Raw genomic sequence first — 18,619 nt, 5'->3', positions numbered from 1 at the left:
TGGAACACAGGACATGTCCTCTTACTCTTCTTGTGTCTTGGGACACTGTTCAGCAGATAACCTCACACCTACAGGAATATGAACCTTCACTGTTTTACTATCCTGCATATTAAACCTCTGCACTATTGTCTTGAAATACTTCCTATGGTTCAACCAGAGCTTCCTCTTTTCCTTATCTCTTTTAATTTCCATGCCCAAAATATAGTTTGCAGCACCAAGATATTTCATGTCGAATTTGGAGGACAGTTGGGTCTTCAAATCCTAGATAATTTATTTTTCATTTCCAACCAGCAACATATCATCCACATACAAGACCAGATAAATAACACGGTCACCAATTAATTTAAAATACACATGGTGATCTGCTTTGCTTCTGGTGAAGCCAAGTCCCCGTATAAATGTATCAAATTTTTGATACCACATCCTTGGTGACTGTTTTAACCCATACAGAGACTTCTTTAACTTGCATACCAGTTCTTTCTTACCCTTCATCGCAAAGCCTTTAGGTTGCTTCATGTATATTTCCTCTTCCAAATCCCCGTGAAGAAATGTTGTCTTTACATCGATCTGTTCTACCTCAAAAATCAAAAGCAGTAGCCACAGATAAAAGTAATCTAATAGAAGTTACCTTGGCAACAGGAGAAAAAATATCACCAAAATCAATTCCCGACACTTGGGAATAACCTTTTGCTACCAACCAAGCTTTGTATTTCTCCACTTTTCCGTCTGCATTTGTCTTCTTCTTGAACACCCATTTGCCGCCAATGGGTTTCGTTCCAGCTGGTAACTCCACTAGATCCCAATCCTCATTTTTATGCAAAGATGCCATTTCATCAACCATGGCCTCTTTCCAGAGTTTTCCATCCTCTAAATCCACTGCTTCCTTCACAGTTTTGGGATCATCATCAGTAACAGACAAAGCAAAATTTGAACAGAAAGCAGATGGACTATGCCTTTCTGGTTGCCTTATTTCTCGAACTGATCTTCTCACACCCAGTGTTTGTGACTCTTAATCTTCTGATTCCTCCTCTGTTGTAGAGTCTGATTCTTCCTCCTTAAGCTCAAACTCTATCTTCTCGGGTTCCTTTGGTTGAACTTCATGTTTAATAACATCTTTCACCTCTATGAACACCACATCTCAGTTGTCCACAACCTTCCTTGTTACTGGGTTCCAAAGCTTATAACCCTTTAAACCATCCTTATACCCAATAAAGATGCACTTTTCAGATTTACTATCCAACTTGGTTCGTTTCTCCTTTGGAACATGTACATATGCATCACATCCAAATACCCTCAGATGTGAAAGAGAGGGTTTCTTACCAGTCCATAGTTCTTGTGGAGTCTTATCCTCCAACGCTGATGAAGGTGACCTATTGACCAAGTAACATGCAGTATCCACCGCCTCTGCCCAGAATTCCTGTCCTAACTCGGCACCACTGAGCATGCTTCTTGCCCTTTCCATCAACGTCTTTTTCATTCTTTCTGCAACTCCATTTTGTTGAGGTGTATATGGAGTAGTCTTTTGTCGTGCTATACCACACATCTTACAGAATTCTTCAAATTCCTTGCTGCAAAATTCTCCACCATTATCTGTCCTCAGCACCTTTATCTTCTTCTCTATCTGGTTTTCCACCAGAGCCTTAAATTCTTTAAACCTGTCAAAGACTTCAGATTTCTTCTTAAGGAAATATATCCATGTATTCCTTGAGAATTCATCTATAAATGATACATAGTGCATAGAATTACCCAGGGATGGAACCTTCACAGGTCCAAACACATCACTGTGCACAAGCTCTAATATTTGTTTCGCCCTATTACTACCAGAGGGGAAACTCACCCCATTCTGCTTCCCATATACACAATTTTCACAAAAATCAAAATCTAGAGAGATATTACTCATACCTTCTACCATACCTTTACCATGAAGTATTTGAAGGCCCTTCTCTCCAATATGTCCGGGCCTTTGATGCCACAACGTGGTCTTCTCTCCAGAGATCACTAAATTTTCTGCTCCACTTTTAGGAACCACAGAACTGTTGTACCCATCAATAACAGTGCTACCTTGCAGCTTGTCTAGAGTTCCAATTCGAACTCCCTGCATCAATACCAGTGCTCCTCGAACCATTTTGCAGGTATCCTTCTCGAACACTGTTTTTACACCTGCATCATCCAGCTTGCTAACAGAAATAAGATTTATAGCTAATGCAGGAATATGTAAAACACCCAAAAGTGTTCTAACCCTTCTACCTTGCAGCTTCAACTTTACTTTTCCACGACCAAAGATTCTAGCCTTCCTGACATCCCCTAAGAAGACATCACCACCATCATATTTCTCATACTCGCAAAACCACTCTCTATGGGGAGTGAAGTGAAAGGATGCACCTGAGTCAATCAACCATGCCTCGTGATCTACATGTGTACTTGAAGAAGCCAAGTACACATCCCCACCTTCATCTGAGGTGGTTTTCACCTCTGCAGAAGGGGCATCATTAGATCCCTTTCCTTTATCAAGAGCTTTAGATTTACAGTCCCTTTTGTACTGCCCTTCCTTTCCGCATTTCCAGCACACCACCTTTACAGGTTTTCCTGGAGATTTAGATCTCCCTCTAGATTTAGATCTCCCACTCGATGACTTATTTTTGTTTCTGTTCTTGGACCATCCTTGTAAAGACAAGGCATCACCATTCTGGCTCTCTGTATTTTTCCGTCTCATCTCCTCTGTCAGCAAGGCTGAGACTATTTCATCAAACTACAAGGCAGTTGCATTGCTGCCTATTGCAATAACCAGACTATCCCACGAATTTGGTAGAGAACACAACAAATTGATGCACTTATCTTCATCTGAAATTTTAATATCAACAGACGCTAACTGACTTACCACAGTATTAAATGCGTTCAGATGCTCTGTCACCGAGTCTCCATCTTTCATCCTCAGGTTATACAGCTTTTTCCGCAGGAACAGTTTATTCACCAAAGACTTAGATTGGTACAAAGTCCCTAACTTGTCCCACAAAGCCTTCGTCGTAGCTTCCGCTGATACATCCAGCAATACTAAATTTGAGACACACAATCGTATTGTGCTCTTTGCCTTCCGATCCAACTTCCTCCATTCTTCATCGGACACTTTCGTTGGTTTATTACCCGGATCTACCGTGATCCACTGATCTTTATCCACCAACAAATCCTCCATCTTGAGTTTCCACAACTCAAAACTCTGACCATTAAATTTCTCGATCTCTATCTTTCCACTACTCGCCATCTTCTTTCACCACCAGAATCGATCTCATTGATCTCCCACTGAACAGGGTCTACCACAGGCCTGAGCGAAACCACTCAGCAACAAAGGCGTCCCATTGAAGCCAAAACAGCTTCGATACCAAATCTACGTTTTAACCCCGTACAGAAATTACCTGCATACGAATTCTAAAACACATAAAATAAACAATGCGAGAGCATAACACATAAAACACATATACACAGAGATTTTCCCCTAGATCCCAAAACCGGGACTACTAGCTTGATTTTTCATTATGTTTCTTTCAATGTTACAATACATATTTATACATGTTGAAGCATCCAATACCATGGACCAAAAACAATCGCGTCCAATACCATGGACCGAAATACCATCACGTCCAAAAACATGTGCAAAAATCATGCATAAAAACATAGGTGGGTCCGCCCAACCTAACATAGGGTCCAAAACCAAAATTTTCCGGGGCACCCCATAAAGTGGGGTTACGGGTAAACCTCAAACCCCCTGTGACCTCCCCCCCTCTAACCCCCGGTTAACTACGTGGGCTAGTCGTGGAAAGAATATAACACATCCCAACAAGTAACTCAACCCAAGTCGTTACAGGGTTTTCAGAGCATTTGTCCAACTAGGGCTTCCAGGACTAGTAACTCAACCCAAGCTAAGGAAACATGAGAAGCAACTAAAAAAAAAAGGAAATAAATCCACAATCACCATGGTTATCGAGGAAATGGAAAGGCTAGGAAAATCCACTGTTAATCCTACTCATCCTCCATGTCAATGAAATATCATGACCAATAAACCAAATGCATATGTCATGCATGCCAAAGCTAATGAGGAAAACATACATGCAACTAGATAACTTCAAGCAAAACCCATTGTAGTTGTTGATCTCGATGTCCTATTGCACTTTCCCGCCCTTCCTTTTCCTTTTTGCTCCAAAACTCCAAGTATGCCACACTCTCCAAGAGTGCTCCAAGAAAACTCTTAAGTGTCCCAAAGTATGAGAGAGAGAGAGAATAATGAGAGAGCTCCAAAACTTAATTGACCAAACCTACACTCTGACCCTCAAAATCCTTTTTATCAACTAGGCCTCTATTTTCTTCATTTTCCATTATTTTCCTTTAGTTTCCTCCTCACATGCAACCTGTGACCTTTCACCTCCCTTTTCTCCTAATTTCCATTATTTTCATAAATAAAATGCCAATTAATACCTCATTCCTTTCCAAATCCTTTTCCGTTTCCTTTGCCATTTTCCTTAGCCATAATAAATTGAATGAACACCCACTAGGATGTTTTCCCCACCATTTAGCTTGGAATAAGTGTCCCATGGTCATGGCCTTATATATTTTACGTGAATTTTTAACCAGGGTTGTTACAGAACCCTCTCCCTTGGGGGAACACTGTCCTCGATGTTCAATGACACCTTTAACCAATAGGACTACTGAGAACAAAACATACTTCCCATGGAGCATTATAACACATCTCGTTGCAGTATTTACAATAATCATCTGCTAAAACATGACAAACATATCGTTGACTGAAGATTTATAACACAACTCATTATGGTATTTACAATCCACATATACTTATACGCATTTGCTTCAACCAGCAAATAACCATACTGTCCATGGACATCTATAAATCCAACTCGATACAGTATTTACAATAATACACATATGCACATGCACATTTTCTCAACCAACAAATAAAATGATACAATGCCTGCATCCGCAACGAGGGAATCTAAAGGCTCACACCTCCACCCTCAGAGTAATACCAAGATTCACCCCCTTCCCAAGAAGTCCATAATCTACTACAAGTTTAAATCTGCATCCAATGTCCAATGCTATAATCTTGCACCGCTTATCCTCATAGTGAATAGTTACTGACTCATTGTTCTAGGGCACACTCCCAAAGTGCACATAATTCCATATGGAAATGCTAATGACCAAAACAAATATATCCTCGACCTTCCCTTCTCTACTACACAGTCCCTCAGGAAATCTGGTCACCACCATTCGTGCAGTCACACACCTTCCAAGTTCCTCTTGCACCCCCATCCCGTGCAGTCCATCCCTTGGCAAGGCTTCCTCGCATTGGAAGATACAAAAACTAAGGCATATCCCTACCTTAAAACCATCATACCAGTCATAACATGCTCATGGAAATCAATGGACACTATTGGGTGAAAGTGTCCCACAATGGCCATGCTCCTGAATACTTTACCAACATACTACTCAATTTCCAATTCCTTTTGTTGTTGCAAATTCTCGCAGTCAATTTCAACCACCCAACTGGACATTTCGTGCTTCCTGTACCAAGCACATAACTTCCATTAAATTCAAAATAAATTCACATCATACCTAATTGGTAGCCCATCAATAAGGTACATTTGTAATTATGTTCGCTTCCCGTCACAATAAGTCAAACTGGCATCTTTGACCAAATCAACATGTATGAAATATCACATTAGGCTAGCTCAAAACACAACCATCGTAAATCAAAATCATAAATCACATGTAACCATCATAAACCAGAATCATAATCATCATAGATAAAAATCATAAATCTCAGGCATAATAAAACTGAAATAAAATATTGATACTTATCCTTTAATTAATCCTTAGATTCTACCTTTGTCGTTATTCTGTACGCTCACTGGATTTGTTGCCACACCCGAAAAACACCAAGGCCTTCACCTCAGCCATGTGCACATACACATAGTGTGCATCACACACATACAACCACACACAACATACAACACCATGCAATACATGCAACTACCCCTGACACACAACACATACACCTACACCCAGTGTACACCAAAACACAATACATGTACTACACAGAGTACAACACAACGGGTACACATGTCACGATAACACGACTACATAATGCACATACATAGTACCGCATGTACGACATGCATATAATACCACATGTACACAGTGCTGCACGTACAACACGTACACAATACCACTCATACAAAGCACCGCCTGCACAATGCCACATGTACATCATACCACCTGTCCAATGTGTACACAATGCTAGACGTACACAACAACACATGCAAAAAAATTACACGACACCACATATACACAACACCATATGCACGACATGTAGACAACACCACCTTCACACAACACCATATGTACAACATGTACACATCACCACATGTGCACATCACCACTTGTACAATCATGCACAAAACACCATATGTACAACATGCACACAACACCATATGTACATAGCATTTCATATACCAACATGTACATAACACCCTATGTAGGCAACACTACATATCCAACATGTGCACAACACCATATGCACACAATGTCGCATATCCAACATGCGCACACTACAATATGTACACAACACCGCATATCCAACACGTACATAGCACCATATATATCCAACACTGCATATGCACTATTCACACAACACTAGATGTACCACCTTGTACATAATCATTGCATAAACAACATGTACACACACTATCTATACACAACACCACATGGGCACAACATCACAGATGTAACATGTACAACATATACAACATATGCACAACAGTAGTACCACACATCCAAAACCATATTGTCTCTACCAAACAACCTTGCTTCAAGTGTCTGATCCATGCTTGTCCCAACATGTTGCATACCACACTACTTTCATTTCACTTATGTATCCCTTGGCATTAGCATGTCCATAACATAAGCATAGACATAGTATCATCACATAATATCAATCCACATCCACATGATATTGATCTCAGAGTTTTGGTAAGCTTTGATTCCCCGTAAGACTAGGAACCTACTCCTGTTGTTCACCTACATAAGCAATCATTATTCCACAAGAATGATCATTGATGACCTTGTCGAATAGTGACATAGATACATAGATACATACATATATATAAACATTAGCATAAACAATCATGATCGTGTCAGACAACAACATACATACGTACATATATATACGTATAAATATTAGCATTAATATTCATGATCCATGATGACCCTGTCATACATGAAATACATAAATACATACATATATACATGTATAAACATCAACATAGTTATGATCACAAAATAAATACTAGATAACATAAGGTCTAGGTTAAGAGAACTTCATTTTTTGTGCACAACATGCAGAACATTGAGAACCATAGTTCCCAACTTAGCCAAGGCATCTGACACCTCAGATCCATTTACTTTGCCTTTTATGGTTACCTTTCTCATGATTAGCATAAATAAACATAACAATACACCAATTACCTTATCTTGCTATGTCAAGCACACTGCCTTGCAACATAACAAATCCATGCCATCTCTTAAGGGACTTGAATTCCCTTGACAGATCCATCTATCATTAGAGACTAGCTAATATACTTGTCGAGTAAATGTGCATGAAGATAGCACATATCCACATAATTTTAGACAAATTAGGGTTAAGAAGACTTCCTCATATGCAAATCACTCATTCGTTTGGAATTAGGGTTTTTGAACATAGTCAAATTAATTCTTGTCCAATTCCTTTCTTTTACCTTTTTACCTTGTTGTAATCGAGGCTTACTATGTACTGTCACATCACCCAAGTGTTAGTTATTTAAACACATCAATTGTTACCTTGTCACACTAATACCAAGCATGTTTCCTGCAACTCTTCACACATGTTAATGACACGTTCCAAATATCAATACAATCATATCTATAAATTTGAAATCAACCTTTTCCAAGACAAACAATCATGTCATAATCGATAGTCAATTCATATCCATTAGACATAATACATAATGCTACCACTATCACCTACTTACACTCAAGTACATATCAACTGTATTGACACATGGGTATTAGTGCAACCATCTTAAAACAATATCATTTGAACACAAAATTCATCAAATATTCAACCAACTTGCGAACATACCATGTTAAATAAATCAAATAGATAACATAATAGACACCAAACACTAAAACACCAAATAGAGAACATAATCAAACAATCAAGCACAAAGTAGACGATATAAGCATGTTCATACCTTAATGTATATCAGGGGAGGCTATCTTGTCTGCACAATCAATCTAGTTAGCATGATATAACTTCACAACACATCAGATCAAACACAAATAAGATCATGATATCCATAATAGTCGCTAATTAACGTGTTCACATCATAAACTCATAAACAATTATCATTCATACATAATAATCACATATGCACCATCATTCTAGATTAGTATGACATAATATCACAATGTATTAACACATACCTGAATTTCATAACCCTAAGCATTGCATAGACCAATCTAACTTAGTATGATACATATAACAACGAGATCTTAATGTAATAACCTTAATCATCAAGTTGCTAGCATATAACAACAACAACATATAACCTACTCATCAAGCTCACTATCATATAACCACAACAAGTTAACCTATAACATACTCATCAACAACATATAACATAATCATCAAGTTATCTAACATAAAACAACAAGAGCAATGCATACAACCATAGGTTACTACCACCCATGGCTATCCAACACATGTGCATATGACTATACTAATCAACTAGAATCTATCATGTATGTATCCGTAACATCAATATACATGTACGTAAACCTAGTGTATATAACCCTAATGAATATAAAAAACCCTTAACTAACATACTTGCATACCCAACATACAAACTTGTATGGCGCCATGCTCTTTTATTGAGGCAGAATGTTGCAACTTCATTCTGATGATTTGCATCTCCTACTCTATCTCAGCCAACGCATTAACCTCGTAACATACCAATAGCATCATGATGACCTAATTACATGCAATGACCTCACAATGCATGTTTGACCTACTACACATGCATAACTATAACCATGATAATGCATGCATAATAACATATAGACACCGACTTGCATGACAAATTCATAGACAACCATACACTCATGACGACACATCCCACAACAACACGATCAACCTTCACATGGTGACATCACTACAACCATGATCAACACCATGCAAATGCAATAAACACATGGACTACAAGCATAATAAACACATATGCAATCGACATGAATGCATGAATAACACACCGCCCATGCAGTCCAAGGGGTGAACCATGCTCTGGTACCACTCTGTAACACCCTCCTCCCATATCTACCCAAACAACCGGCCAGCCGGGGTAAACATGCGATGAAAGGCCACTGTCATATGATTCAACCTCCTAAGTGACGTTAAGGAAGTGGAACTGAGGGAAACACACCATACAAACACTCACCATCAACATTATGACCCTCAGGAACCAACCCAACCTTTCTCCCAACCAGCCCCTGGGTCCCACTTACATTTTGAACCACTTGACCTATGGACGCTCTCATGCTATGGGCATGGTAGCGTCCAGGGACCTCTGGATGCTCTCACAGGCTTGCACATTAGGGGAGTTTTTAGGTCTAAAATAGGCATCACAAGGAAATTATAAAATAATAGTGGAAATAATAAAGTAATATTAGATTACATCATCAAATTTTATAGGGAAAAAAAAGAAAAAATTATTTTTTCTACTCGTATTTTCACTTATCTCCCTACGAGTTTACTCAAATTTTGAGCAGAAACACTTGTTCGATATAGAATTTGATTCGTCATCCAAGGAGTACCCATGTTGCATACTTTCGATGGACCCTCCGACATGAAAAATGAGAAATACATGAAAAAATGTGATTGCAATCACGTTTTTTCATGTATTTTTCATTTTTCATGTAGCAGGGTCCATTGAAAGTATGCAACATGGGTACTCTTTGGATGAGGATTTAAATTTTGCATCCAACGAGTACTCCCGCTCGAAATTTCAGTAAAATCTTAGGGAGATAAGTTGAAAATACAAGTTGAAAAAGTAGTTTTATTATTTTATTATTTTTTAATCTTTTTATTTTTTCACTCCAAAAAATGGTGAATCATCCCCCATGGTTGACATCATCATATTGAATCCTATTGGTTCTTATAAAGTTTATTTTGGTTGTACATTTTTCTTAGGAGACCCATTTTAGACCTCAAAATTCCCCTAATGAAGCTAGCATCCAGGGACTATATTGCTCAGTTCTGTCCCAGTGTCCTGGGGATTTAAGCCACATTTTCAGGCCCAGAGCCCAAGTCATTGCCCAGAATTGAATGACACCTCCAGAACAGTAAGATAATAGCGAAATGATAGTACTAATGCATTTACTTGAATAAGACCTTAACTGGACCCCTAGTATCCATGACATGCATTTTGTTAAACATATCACGAATATGTAATCTACAGGTGTAAAAAAACAGATCTGAGCATAGGGGTCTCATACTTATCTGAGATTCGCTATGAGGCATTGTTTCCTTGTCACTTCAGCTGCAGTTTCATCCATTAGGCCATAGATACATTGTTCATTCATATACATGAAAAACATGATGGAAGGCATACATAACCACTGTCATAATACATATTCATAACCAACATAATAACAACATAAATACCAAGGATATAATAGCCATAGAATCTACATATAAACCAGTGTGTTACTCATATAAGTACAAGGAGAAATACTCTCATATTAATGAAGAAAATTCCAATCCGGTATGGGACTTCCACGTTCCACCCGACCGTAGAATGGTTGAGCCAAATCTCTTTTTAGCCATTCACCCGAGTGCCATATTCCAATAATGAATGTGGGATCTCATAGAAAATATCAATCCAAAACCATCTAGGGCTTCCAGAGGCCATCCACCTCAACTCATCAAACAATGATTCCACCTCATGGTCAAACATCACAAAACTATCTTCAGATTGGTCTCTATCCAAACCTTCTAGGGATTCTAGAGCCTTTTTCCAACCAGGGATTCCAGGACTAGTAAATTAACCCACAAAGGGCTTCTAGAGCGTTTATCCAACCAAGGCTTCCAAGGCTAGTAACTCAGCCCAAGTTGTTACAAGGCTTTCAGAGCATTTGTCCAACCATGGCTTCCAGGACTAGTAACTCAACCCAAGCTAAGGAAACATGAGAAAAAACAAGGAAATAGATCCGCAATCCACTGTCAATCCCGCCCATCCTCCATGTCAATGATAGATCATAACCAGTAAACCACATGCATATGCCATGCATGCCAAAACTAGTGATGAAAACGTACATGCAACTAGGCAACTCCAAGCAAAACCCATAACTAGACTGAAACCCATAACTGCAAGCAAAGAAACACTAGTATGAAATATCCATAACTCTTAGCTCTTGGGAGGATTTGGCATTCAAATAGTCAATGATTTTCTTTGCCAATTGTGCAGTTTACTGTGCTTGGCCTTTATTTGTGTGGATGATCATTTTAGAGGCTCAAATCATTGCTTTCTCTTCTGCAACAACAATCATGTGTTCCTTTACAACTCGAATCCGATGAATTATATCATCCCATATAATTTGTCGCACTTGAGCTAAAGACATATTTCCTTTGAGATTTTCTTTCAGTTATTTTATCTCTTCACATGCATATTGATATTTGGCATTATATATATTCACATTCTCCTTTGATATATTCAATTGTCTCTTTTTATGTTTAAGTTGTTCTTGGGTGTCATTCATATCTTTTTGTAGCTTTTTCAGTTCATCCTCTGATATCTTCAACTCTGTCATGACCTTGGTCAACCTCTCTATTGGATCCTCTGAATCAGTTGATACTACTACAATGCACACATGTTTATCTAGTCTCTATTGTGCCTCTACATTTTGTTCTTTAAGGACTGCAATTTCTTGATTTCTATCTAATTACTTTTTAGTCATAATTTATTTCTCTTTCTCCACATGTTCCAACTCAGTTGTCTGAACATGTTCTACTATAGAAATTTTTATTTTTCTCCTTAATGTATGAACTTCTGATTTTGTAGTTTCTAGTAGGGCTTGGATTCCTGTTCTATCCTCAAGGTTGACTCCCAACTTAATAATTGACTTTTTAAACTCCTCCTTTTGAGTGTGCAGGGATCTAGAGTTTGTGCTCTCTTGTTTAAGTTGGTAGACCACCTTTTCCAAGAGTACCTATAATTTATTAGTAGCCAACGATGTTTTATTAATATCATTGTAGATCACCCGGATGCGGGTGCTCCCAAGGCGGGTTAATATTAAGCCGGCAGCTAGCTTCGCACCTGGCGATTTGGCACGGCTCGTATTACCCTCCCGCGATTGAAATGAATGTATTATGGTACAGGCAGCTCGTTAAGCATTCGGCATTGAATGCGCTCCCTGTTCGAGATCCGGCGCAGGCTGGTTTAAACATGGCTCAGTTTCTGGTTTTGGTTATCGTTCTCATCGGGTCTTTCCATATCCGTCCGCCATTATTCCTGCATCCCTGCTTTGCTCTGGCAGCTTGGGGGCTTCTCCGGAGTCTGTTCTTTGCCTGGTTCGCCCACCCTTGGCCCTACTCTGTCTGGTCTTGTTTGGTCCCTTTCTCAGGTCTCTCTGTCTTCCTGAAGATGGTGCGCCGCCGTGGTGTTTCTCGCCGAGGAGGCACCAGTGGTAATCACGGTCGCTCTCAGCCTGCTCCCCAGAATATCATTCCGCTGGCTTCAGCTTCCCCGTCCTCTAATCATGGCAGGCCCTTCCCGCATAACTAATTTCAAACCACCCGTTTTAAATTTCACAGTCGACTCAATAAACCAATTCTCTTAGCCAGCATTACAGTCATTTTGGCTGAGGAAGAAGATAAGCCCAGTAGCTTAGTCCATACCTCTCCGTCGCAGTCTCAGGACGACAGTGTGCTCCAGGGAGATGTGGTAGGAACTGTGTTTAATTGTGATGACTTGCAGGAAGCGGGGAATGTGCCTGAGGTCCCTCAGCCTCTAGTTGATACTGCTCAGCACAATTTACCTGCGGTCGAGCCGGCGCACCCTTCTGATGGCAATCTGCACATGGTAGTTCCTCCAGGTGGCTGCGACACGGGAGATGGGGACAATGTCGTTGACATGTGGATGGGCTCTCCTTGCCGGGTGGAAAAGGATGCTCCGGACTCTCTGAAACATGCTTGAAATACATGGTACCGTGCCTACTGATGGCTGCTTCCCTTCTGGTCTTTATATCATTTTGCTATGCTTCTCTGGATTATGTCAATTATGTTTTGTATCAGGTCCTGGCTGGGTATAGCTATCAGCCATTATAGTCTAATGCTTTGTATCAAGTCCTGGCTCAGAAAGCCCTTGTTTTTGTTAAGTTTTGTATATGGCTATCAGGGCAGCACAGATATTAGTAAAGCCATAGTTCTCAACTGTTCTGTAGTGTTGTTCACCACTTTGGTTTGCATTTTTGTTTGTAAGGGCTCTGGAAATCATGTATTGAGTTTTCTCAATCCTGGGATTGGTGTCACAGGGTTATCTGTCTATCAAGGTATCTGGTCTTATGGCCCCTGGGTCAGGGTTGTTGGATGGCTTCAGCCTCCTCTGAGGTCTTAACCTCTCTGTAAATATTTTCTCTCTTTTTTAATAGATTTAGCCTTTACGTAGAAAAAAAAAATATCATTGTAGATCAATTCTCTTGTTTTCCTATGCAGATTGTTCCTATCAGGCAGAGGAATTTATTTAGTGTTCATAGATAAATTTACAGTGTTAAAATCTATGCTTGAGGAAATTCATTGAGACACTGGATGAGTAAGTGATAACTTCAATTGGTTCCTCTCAATATCCATGGCTGAGAGGAGCCTGGTCTAATAATTAGAGATTGATTGGGCCTATAATTAAGTTGCAACATTATTCCTTACTCTCACATTTTTCTCTTCAATTTGTTGATGGTCTTTCTGCCAAGTATTAAGGGAAGATAGCTCCTCTTCAGCAAGATGTGGAGATGAGGATGCACACCTTATATCTTCTAATTGCACTTGAAATCATATCTTACTTGGAGGTTTTTCTATCAACTATGAAACCCCTACCCCTTCTTCTTGAAATTTAGCCTTTTTACTGGATTGTGGACTTTCAACATCAATGTCCATGAATTTTGCAACATGCCTTTTCAAGCCCTTTTCTTTAGGAAGAGGAGTTTCTACATCTATAACTTGTCGTGATTCCTCCGTATCGATATTTTATAATTTTTATAATTATGGTCTTGCTTCATGGATGTATGGAGCACAAGATATTTCCACTCTTCTTTTTGAAAGTACTTGATGTGGGTCGTAGTTCCATTCTTCTCCTTGTTCAAAACCCAATTCTTGCAGCATTTTTTCAACCTCCTCTGAAGCTTGTCTATTATCATAATAAATGGCCCTACTATTCTAGTTGGCTTAAATAAGAAACCCTTTCGAGTTGGAGACAAATGGATTTTATCCACATTCAAACTATGTGTGATACATTCTAAAGCAAGAATCCTTATAGGTGCAAATACAGGCAGCCTATAGTGCTTGAAATAAGTAAAATGGTTCAAAGAGACATGTACAGGAAATAGGAAAAAGACAAATTAGAGGAGGTTAAAAATTCAGAGTCATTCTTGTGACTCAAACTTTAATAAAAGGGTTAGAGCATGACTACCAACTTGCTCAGACCAACAAGGAAATACTTTATCCTGGGAATAGTATGAAACAAAGTTAGTGGAAGCTAAAAGTAAAATCAATTCATCACATGAAAGGACTGCGACTTTGAAGGGATCAACAATAGTAAATTATTTACAGAGGGATTTTCAACTACTCTGACGAATCAATACTTTATTTACAGATAAGCCAAACTATGCCAAGCTAACCAATCTAAAGATGGATTAAAGCATAATGTTGCAATATCCAGTGTCAGATCTAGAACTTTGGAAAAAATGGCAAAGTCTTGTGACTCCATTAAATGTTCTAATTATGGAACCTGGGGCTACACCAAAGGAAGTTGAAATGCTAAAGGAGTCCCAAAAATACAAGTGATTTTATTTTGAGAAATTGAAATCATTTCATTTTGTAGTATTGTAATATTTTTTTCAAGTGATTTAAAAGAACTTAGTAGTTAAGGAGTAATTAAAAAGTAGTTTATAATTTCATAACTGTCACCCAATGTAATGTTTCTTTAAAAGAAGACAGACAGACCAAGAGAGGGGTTCTGAATTTTTCCTCGAGATCATATATTTCACTATGTAATGTGGAATGTGCTAAAGTTTTTCTCGGAGAATTAATGAAAATTTCAAGTGATTCCACATGTGTGTTGGTTATGGCATTGCTTTCTATCTGTGTAAGTCACTCACTATGTTGATTCTTCTATTGAAATTTGTGTAATGAAGTTGTTGGTTTCTTTTCATTAACAAATTTACTAATGGTGTGATAATAACATAAAGTACAAGTAAGTTACTTGAATAAGCTTTAATAGTGCGCTCCACAGTTTCATAATCTCAATCTCCCTTTCATTCCATTTTTCTACTAAGATTATGTGTAAAGGATTCTACCTTAGCCTTTTACATTGAATCTTTATTCTCATAATACATTCTTGCCATACTACAACCTCAATAGACTGTAATCATAGACATAGTGGCCATATTGGAAACTCTTTTGTCTTTCCAAGAAGTTGAAATCACATTACACTTAGAGGAAATTTCTTTGGGCAAGTTGAAGTTTTTAAAGACAAATTTTTTATTTGTTTTGAATAGATGTCCTAGGCATTGACCCCCTTTCAGTGAAAGGTTTTCCCTAGAGTTACAACACCATGCATGCTCCAACTTGTGTATATGGGTTCCAAATCTAGATTGTCTCCAAATATGAGTGTATATATTTCATGAAGCTTCCATGTTTAAGAAGAAGCAAAGATGGTGATGTTTGTTACCTTTTTCTACTTCTACTATTAAAGTATTCAAGTTGCTTAATTTTTATATATCATATGAGCCTTCCCTCAAGTAGCCTAAGAACACATAACCTTTACTTCATTGCATAGGATTGCATTGTTGCCTTGGTCTCATTAATTGTTGGTCTTGATATGTCGCCAAAATATATCTATTATGATTATTTTTGTCTTTACATGTATGCTAGGTCACAACTTAGAACTAAAATAGCATGTTGGCCAAGGCACTTCCATTACAAAACACATGTTATAGGGTCTTAATGCTCCCATACAATCCTTATGTAATACAAAACAAGTGTAATGTTTCTATATGATCATGAAATTTAAGGCCAATAAAACACCATATAGTATACCATTTCCAAAATATATTATGATATGTTTATAATGATTTCTTTTTGTCATTTCCAGTTGTAGTGATGGACCAAGATATCATTCTAAAGGTTGTAGACATGTTTTGCCAAGAGTGCAGAGAAGAAAAGACATGAAACATGCAAACAAAAAAATCACGACTTCACTACAATAATTGGTAGGTTCGTATGGAAAGAAGTAGAGTTTAATGGAACATATAGTGGTAGCTCATTGTATAATGACCCAACAAAATCATTTGTTGGTTCTTGTTTGGTCATAAGTATTTGTAGGTTGCCGACATCTTGAATGGAGCCCAACCTAGTTATCTTGTACTATAATGCTTTGACTTGGTTAAACGTTATTCATGTGGATTTCTTGTAAGAATAAGGATTTCGCACTACGAACCTGGTGCTTGGTGTTATTCTCTCATAACATTTACGATCGATTTTATTATTGACAAAATAAAAATAGCACCTTAAGTATTTTTATCGATAAATTTCATAGAAGGTGATTAAGTGACTTCCACAATTTTGGTTATGGTCGAGCCATTCCTAGGTAGGTGTGGTCTGGTGGTGTATAAACATCTCAACCCAAAACTATCCAAAAACTTCTTTGAGGGTATAATATGTTTCCTTAGCATGTATACTAATGTTGTTGGCACTACTTTGCATTAGGAAAACACAACAAGTATCATTATATGGAAAGAAGGCTTCTTTCTTAACATAACATATCATTTGATCAAGAGTCAAGACATATGGATAGTATTTAGGAATCCCATTTAGATTTAATGTGATAATAATGATTCTATAGGATTTTATTTTGCACAAAATCAAAGGAAATCCTCAGTGTTGGAAACTTGAGATAGTACTCTTACAAGTACAATAACTTTCCCAAACAAAACCAATGTCCAATTGTGTACGTAATATTTTGTGTCTTCCTTTTCTAGTCCATGGTACAAAGAAATATAAGCTTCCATCAACATTTTATTTATAGGAGGTTAAGTAATAAAATAGGCATATCTAGCTTCTAAGGACCTCTCCACTTTTCCTAGAATGAATAGATAGCTTGGATTAACAAATATATGTGCTCAAAGGATTGTGTTAGTGACAAAATGGTCACCCATACCAACAACAACATTACACCTTCACAAATATTTGTTCAAAAGGTAGAATAGGTGTATAAGTCATCCAACAATATCTCCCTGACCACTCATCACCTTGTAATTATTGAAGAATAGATCCAGGTGGATCTTCATAAAGGTACTAGTGGCATGAGAAAAGGCTCAAAAATCAAAGTGGTAGAATCTGGATAAGCTTAGCATCAAATCGAAGTGCTTGTCATCTTGATTCCAACGGTGTGAACGACACTCAAATCCGAGTCCAGATGACAAAGTTAGAGCACGTTAAAGTTTGAATTTGACTTGTCGAGGAAGCACGGAGAAGATGGGATGGCATAGTTTCAACGAATAAGGGAGCGCCATGTGGCAGGATGCCACTAGACCCCGCATATCGCATATCAATGAAAAGGAGGAGCGCTTAAGGAAGAATTTACCCTTGGTGCTCCCGGCTGCGATTACAATATCGCATATCGCAGGCTAGAGGAGTTACAAATCAGCCCCAGCATGACTTAGTTGCGATGCGATATACATCGCATATCGCAATCACACGAAAAGGTTCTTGCGATGTGGTTCGAGGGAAAAGTGTCGATTGCGATTTTGTGGTGGGCGTCGATTGCAATACTGCGATAAGGGGCTTGGACCCAATGTACTATATATTATGCTTAATACACTAGGTGAGTCCGCAGATGTTATAGTGTGCTAGATCAGTGCACCAAGGGTTTCACGTTGATTGCGACAGTGCGATGGGAGAGATGGACGCATGACATTATAGAATACGGTGAATACTCCTATCAAATCCATAGATATCACAGGATGCCTGTGTCTGGACTTGGATTGTCCGTCGATAAGCTGGAACCGCCGATAAACCCGTCGTTGATACCCATGCGTTGTTGTAATGAGTTGTTTTATTAGACATTGGCTTTTCTATTGTGGAAGGTGGTGAGCTCCAGTATTGCAGCAATAATGCTACAACTCCTGGGACTCCCTTCTTTACTTTTATCAACCCGGTAGTTTGTAACAAACTTGGAAGCAACGGTGATGTATGCACAAGTACTAGCTCTTGCCGCAGCTGTCACTTGGTCAGCTGGCACAAGTTCGCTAG

At 38.5% G+C, this 18,619-nt stretch overlaps 1 pseudogene; it reads left to right on the top strand.

Annotated features, from left to right (window-relative positions):
- The window catches only part of LOC149204569 (uncharacterized), a 31,907-nt pseudogene extending 18,615 nt beyond the window's left edge, over positions 1 to 13,292 (top strand).
- The last annotated feature ends 5,327 nt before the right edge of the window (positions 13,293 to 18,619 follow it).

This window comes from Pinus tabuliformis, chromosome 1_2 (assembly GCF_031772625.1).
Source record: "Pinus tabuliformis cultivar Carrire ecotype Pingquan chromosome 1_2, CPIR1, whole genome shotgun sequence".
Lineage (NCBI taxonomy): Eukaryota > Viridiplantae > Streptophyta > Pinopsida > Pinales > Pinaceae > Pinus > Pinus tabuliformis.
This window is presented reverse-complemented; position numbering and strand designations above follow the sequence as displayed.